The 7,440-nt window shown below is 28.3% G+C and overlaps 1 long non-coding RNA gene across 1 annotated transcript; it reads right to left on the bottom strand.

Annotated features, from left to right (window-relative positions):
• Window positions 1–2,957: 2,957 nt before the first annotated feature.
• On the bottom strand, window positions 2,958–7,211 carry LOC135964308 (uncharacterized). Its single transcript, XR_010576873.1, has 2 exons — window positions 6,538–7,211; window positions 2,958–4,141 (listed from the first exon to the last, which is right to left on the bottom strand). It is a non-coding gene; the product is annotated as an uncharacterized LOC135964308 (long non-coding RNA).
• Window positions 7,212–7,440: the final 229 nt, after the last annotated feature.

Here is a 7,440-nt window from a genome sequence, read left to right as displayed (position 1 = left end):
TGTTTTTATTTCTAATTTCTTTCGCTATTTTTAAAATTTAAATTTAATAACGAACGCAAAATTTCCTACTTTATTTTTGATGCTCTTGCCGCTTATGATTTATTTTTTACGCTTTTTAATTGTAATCCCTTAAATTTGTATTTTTGACCCTGTAATTAACGTGTTATTTAAATATTTTTTTTTTATTAAATTTGTAATTTCTGGAGGTTTTTTTTAATTTTTATTTTGTATTTTATTTCTGACGCTATCTTTTTAATTGTAATCCCCTAAATTTTTATTTTTGACGCTTTAATTGACGTGTTATTTGTATTTTTTTTTATATATATTTGTAATTTCCGCAGTCCGCAGATTTTTTATAAAATTTGAATTTGAAAACGGTCGAACGCTTTACTTTTGAGTTAGGATTATCTTTTAAATTTAAAAAAAGAACGTTGACGCTTTACTTGGTCTTATTTATAGACCAATTTGCGCTTTTCTCTTCGAACTTGTGTTACTGTCGCTCTATAATACGCTTATTTTGTAATTTCAAGAACTTTTTAAACATTTTAATCTAAATTGGTCGTATTTTTTAACATTAACTATTTTTCCTGAGCTCTAATTTATCCTTAATTTTAGTTTATGACTCTTTTTTGAAATTTGAAAACTAACACAACAACATTTCATGTTTTATTATTGACGCTCTTCTTATTTACGTTTCTTTTTTATTTTTCCACGCTTTTTTAATTGTATCTCTTAAATTGTATCTCTAATATTCGCATAATTTGAAATTTCGCTTTATTTTACGCTTAGCTTTTTCTAACTTTAACTCTTTTATATATTTTTAATTTTAAATCTGAATTATTACGGTTTACCAAAATTATACGGTTTACTTCTAAATTTGTAGAGTCCAAGCGAATATTCTGTATCGGTTTAGGCAAAAAACCGCCTAATATTCGGTCAAAATTTGGCCGAATACCGAAACTTTTATAAAGGAAAAACAAAGATTATTGAATTTTTAAGTAGAAACAAATTTTGAACTATTTTCCAATAGTTTTTTCCGAATTTTGATAGTTGATAGCGGATTCATGCATATGTCTAATTGGCTGTCATTTCTTCAGCTTGTTTTGAAGTTAACCATGCACGGTTATAGCGTTCAACAATTTAATGGGTCTAAAGCAGTTGGAAACTGACCCTAATTTTCATCAACAAATTATCTTATGCCATAAGGCACATGAATGGGTTCGTCAACAAACAAAATTTTCTAATTTGGGAAGATACGAATCCACATGATATCGAAGAGCTTTCATCCCGAAAAATTCACTGTTAGTCTGGCGGTCCATATTTCGTTGAGAACGAGGCTAGTCAGGATATCGCCAGCAACGGCGATGATTACCAACATGGTGGTTTCAACAATGTGTCATAAGACACATTGAACATTCTCCAAGACCGATTTGAGGGCATGGTCATCTCAGGTGGAGTTGATATGAACTGCCCATCGAGATCGTGCGATTTGACCCCATCAGACTTCCTTGTAGGTATTTCACAGGGCACATGTCTATGGGAATAAGCCACAAAACACAGCAGCCGTCAAAGGTAACATTACCCATTCCAGACTAATTTATGAGCCAGTCATGGAAAATTAGACATTTCGAAGTGAAACTTCGGCGTACATTTGCACAATGTTATATTTCATGAGTATGAGTACTTTCAAAATAAATAATAAAAAATTTTCACTTCGTTTTATTTAAATTTAAAGAGAGGATGTGCTTAATGAAAGAACCTTTCATAATCAATGTTTAAAAACTGAACTGAACTAAAAAAAAAGAACTTCTCAGTTCAGGACACCTTAAAATAAGCCGCATTCATGATGAATTCAGCGAGCTATCGTATTGAAAAATTATTTCGATATCGAAATTATAATAAAATGTATTAAATTTGTACAATATTGAATGCCGTAATCTCAAATAAGGAAATTACGATAAATTTTACTCGATATCGAATAATTTTTTTTTTTTGCAAATTTGAAAAGTTTCGGATTAGGTCGAATAATGACTTTTTGTCCGAATATTAGATTCGATTTCAGACTGGAAAACCCTTCGGACTCTACAATTTACTATTTTTTCCTAAAAATATTTAAAATATCTCTTTTTTTCATTCCAAAATTAGTTTATAAATCGTTTCTTTACTATTGCTCGTTTAATATCCCCGCTATTGTTTCAATTTTAGATTTATGTATATCATTTTATTTAAATTCTGTATTTGTCGCTTATTATTTAACACGCATTTTCTTAACGCAAATCTATAATGATATCAATTTTATACATTTTAAAATTTCAAAAGATTTTCAATTATTTAACGCATTGTTGGCCATTTATATTTATTATATTTCAGAACGCATCGCATTTTTATCAAGTATTAACCCCTTTCGTTCATTATTTTCGCTTAATTATTGTATTTATAGGTAGGTATTAAATAAGTTTAAGTAGGTATTTTAATTTTATACTGATTTATAATATGAACGCTTCTTAATTTTATAGAGTATGTAAGTATGTTTTTTGCTTTCACACCCTCTTTTTCGTTTTGTTTTTATGTGTAAATGTTTGTATTATCAGTAATGGAATTCGCCATTTTATAAATATTTTCTTTTATTCGTTCTTCGCGTTTTATTAATATTTATGCCCTCTTCTTTTAATTTTGTTTATTATGTATTTTACTTATTTTATAGTTTTATTTTTAATATAAAATTTCGTTGATTTGATTTATATTAAATTTATTTTAAAATTAACCCCCCTCTTTCATATATAATAGAATGTGTAATGTTATATAAATGTAAAAAATCTACTCACTTTGTAATATATTAGTTTGATTTTCGCTGTAAAATTAAAATATTAAATCTAAACTGCCTCGTTAAGTGTTTAAAACTCAAAATTATGGCAGTTTATTTTTTGTATATTTTTTTTTAATTATAAGAAAAAACGTTTTCAAGGTGGTATAGAAAAAATTATTCAAATTTTATTAAATATCTTTAGCTTGTTTTAAATTTTTTTTTATCTTTTTTTTTGTTAAATTTATAAATTTTTTTTCAACAATTTTGTTTGGAAAAACAAAAACAGAATTTTGTTTCTTTTGTATTTATGTGGTATTAAAAACAACAGAAAATGAAAAACATCAAAACTAATGCTTATAAATTAAGAAAACAATTATTTTTTAATAAAATCTACAAAAAAAGCTTAGAATAGATGAGTTTTTGGTGGTTAAAAATCTTAGAATGATTTAAAAAACCTTACAACTTAAATTGGTTGGTGTTATTAATTTTAGCGTATTTTCAGTTATTTTTTTTTTAATTTTTTTTTTTGGAAATATTTTTTTAGGGTTTTTAAGTGTATTCAAGTGTATAGACACTAACTAACACTGGCCCTTTTTTCTTCTTTTTTTTGTGAAAATAACGCTTTTGTTTTCTATTTATATAAACATTATTTTAAAAAACAAAATAATAGTATTTAATGATGATGTTTTAAATGTGAGTGATTTGTAAAAAAAAACCATTTTTGGGCGCTTTTGTTAAATTGTTTGTCTTAAAACATACATATACATATAACATAGAGGTATATATTTTGGCCGCTGATTTATGGTCTAGGAAGTAGTAGTCTTCTCTTTCGTTATCATCATCGTATGATATTATGACTGACTTTTAGTGTACGAACGAACGGAACGCACGGTCTTACATACTCTGCCTGCCTGATTTTCTCTTTACAAACATTTATTTATTTGTGCCGACCTGCCTGCCTGTCTGTCTTCTCGTTCTGTTTACTGAGCTTTATTATTTTTTGGCATTTCTGTCTTTTAAGTTTTATTGGGTATAATTTCGCTTTTTTATTCGCTTAAAAAGAGGGCTTTTTCAATACATTTTCTGTATCTGATCGCTTATTTTTTTCTGTACAAATTTCGCTTAGGGAAATGTTGTTGATTGGTGGTTATTTTTTACCTTTTTTTATTCTACGATTTTTTATATGTTATTGGCTTGTATCGTTGTAATTTGTATTTCTGTTGTTAATTTTTGGATTTTAAACGAGATACGAGAGACTAGGGCGAGACTGACTTAGCAAACAAAATCTTTTAATGTTTTATGAGAATAAGGCCGCCCAAAGAGATATAAAATTTGCTAAATGGTTTAAAAAAAAGAAAGTTTTTGTAAGTTTTTTAAAAAAATTAATGGTAACTTATATAAAATAAATAATTTTAGTTTTATTTTTATTTTTTGGTAATAAATTAAAGCTTAAATAAGATTAGTTTTCATAAAAAAAAGTTATAATAATAAAAAGGGGGACAAAAATGTGTGACACTATGTTATTGGAATACAGTAATATAAAAGATAGGAGAGGAGGGCGAGGGCCAGACATTTTAGAATAGTTGGTAAATAAACCTGCTCAACCTATTACTCTATGTCTATATCTGATAAATTGTTGTCATTTTAAACATCAAAATCAAGATAAACAAATTATCAGGTATAGGTAGTATTCGTTATGACAAAATTGTTAGTCATTAATGGTTATGATAAATGTATGTCAATTATAGAGATAGGGGGACAAGGCCCAAACACATACAATACTTTTGCTACAACTGCAACTGACACTACGCAAGGGTGAAACAAACGTAACTCAATCAGTTCGCATGTTTATTATACATTTTCGTACTTTACATGCTACATAAAAATAAAAACTGATTGGACTACTCTGAATATACCAAGGCGAATTCACTGTATTATATTTAATTCGCCTTGGAATATACATACATATATTTAACCGCAGCTGTTAGTAGCAGTTGAAGCGAAAGTATTGTATACGTTTGGGTCCAAGGCGAATTTAAAAATTAATAATTATGCTTTAGTCGGCTGATAGCCGGCTATGAGCCGCCGCCGCTTCAGGTCTCTGCAGCACAGCTGATTGTTTTCTTTAGTTATTTGAGCTTTCAAATTTACAAGTGTTGCGGCGAAAACCACAACAAACGTAAAAGAAACAAAAACAACAGGCAGACATTGATAGCCCATACATATGTAAGCAAATTACAAGTGGTTTTTGTAAATGTTGTGCTAGCTGTAGAATCGACAACACCTTGTAATAAATTCGCCTTGGTTTCTGTATAAAAGAAAAGGGGGATATGGAGAACAATTAAATTTACTCTCTGTACTTATACAGTTGTTTTTGTTATACTTTTGAATTTATTATGGAGGAGAACAGCAAAATGTAAACAACACGTATGAGTGTGTTGTGTTGTTGGAGAATGTGATGAAATCGATGTATAAAAACAGAGAGGGGCAATATGTTAACAGTTTATTTACACTCTACGTTTACAGTTGTTTTGTACAAATGTTATAGTTTAGAATTAAATGTAAACTTTACATTATACGTGGTTTAGGCTTTTATCAACAGCAGGGGACCATAACATTATAAATGTAGAGAAAAATTCTGTATTCAACATTTTTATGTATAACAAATAGAAAACAATGAAGGGAGGAGTAAATTTAATTGTATTTGATAAAATAGAATAGACAAACACTACACAGGAAATAACTATTTGAATTTAGAATAAGTGAAATTTAATAAAACAGGAAATAATTTTGAAAACATCTTTGATTGAAATGTTTAAAGAAATATAGAAAGCAGAAGAGAATATTCAGTGTTGTTGTACTAAATATAACAAGTAAACAAAGGGTGTAGCGAATAACAGTGGGGAAATGTAAATTGCGCAGTTACATTTTTTTCTAATCAAGGGGGCACAGCAGGGGGTATGAAAATTTATATGAGAAATTAATAGAAAAATAAGGAAATTTCTAGAATTTATTATAATTCCTTTAAAGGAAATTAAATTGTTTTTAAAACAAAAGAAATTATGGAATAATTAAATAATTGTAAGTAGATTTTTACTTAAAAAGAAATAACATCTTTAGAGTTCTTTTAATATTTCGAAATATATTAACATTTTTAAAATAAATAAACTTTTTATCAAATGAACAGCTGGCTGTAAGAAGATTTTACTGAGAAAATATTTAAAAACTATTTTCCAAGACTTATGAAATTATAAATTAATAAGAAATATATCAAAATAATTGTAAACTATTTTCATAATCTCATGAAATTCTCGCAAAACATATGTTTAAAATAATTATCAAGATGAAAAATTTTCCATAAATAAAATATCATATACGCGTTTACAAGATATATAAGTAAAAATTCAATGTTAAACCAGAAATTACAGCGCATTTGTAATGTGCGCAATAGAGACAGATATAGATACACAATAATATGTATAACAGTAAACAAACAAAAATATTCAAGTATACAGATATTTTTCAAGCAAAAAAAAGTATATGAATCATTTGGTTGAAAAATCAATTAATTTCTGTAAAATAGTGGCTGTAAATTGCGCAGTTACATATAAATTTTCTAGAAAAAATATATATGATAGATACCATAAAATACATATATATACGTAATAAATAGAAAACTTAAAATCTAAGAAAAATGCTTACGCTTTTTTGGCAATTTGTTTTAAATTTACCTAGTCAGTAGAGGCTTCCGGAGCACACAACTCTATTACCCTGCTCTATATATATACACTCCTCATTAAAAGACCTCTTGGTAGGGAAAATCTCTACGGGATCGTGGAGAAAAAACTTTCTTATATACACCCAGTAGTGGATGTCTCAACGTTGGTCCTTTAAAATATCTTTCTTAGAAAGCAACCTCATCATTTTCTCGGCTTGGAAAAACCTCTTCAGCAAATTTCAGCCCATTTGTATTTTCTTTCTGACTAAAAACTCTGCAGCAAAAATCTTCCTTGCACCAGCAAATTTCTCCTTTCAATTTCATAATGCTCTACTGCATTTTCCTTCCAGCTGGTCTATCATTTCAGCCTACTATTTGTGGAGCAAAAATGCTCATTTCGCAATAATTTGCAACGCAAAGCCATTTTTTTAATAATGGCTCACACACTTTTCTTTTACACAAAAAAAACACTTTTTTAACTTTCTTCACTATTTATTTCAATTATTTACACTTTAAACTTTTTCACTTTATTTTCCTTGGAGGCACACACCAGTTGACTTTTTCTTTACGAATGATTTTCCTGGTCGCTGTGTGGTCGTATTTATACCCGTGGCGTACGTGTTCACTACCACATGCACAGAATGTTCAGGAAAATTCCATCAACCACCCCGTTCTAGCTTTATCGATTTACGTTCACAATTGACTATTTTTGTCTTATTTTATTATGCTGTTGTCTCTGTTTAGTTTCTAGAAACTGTTATACAGGTGTTTTTGTTGTTTCGTTTTGTTATGAAGGGGTGGATGCCAGATTACTACAAGTGTTGTTTTTATTAAGTAGTGTAAATATTGTTTTGTTTGATTAAAAAATCAATTTGTACGTACGTTTTACAGTCAAAGCTTTCAACACTGTTTCCAG

The sequence above is a fragment of the Calliphora vicina genome, chromosome 1, assembly GCF_958450345.1.
Source record: "Calliphora vicina chromosome 1, idCalVici1.1, whole genome shotgun sequence".
NCBI classification, from domain to species: Eukaryota; Metazoa; Arthropoda; class Insecta; order Diptera; family Calliphoridae; genus Calliphora; species Calliphora vicina.
The sequence above is the reverse complement of the archived record's forward strand: the minus strand, read 5'-3'. Positions and strand labels throughout refer to the sequence as shown.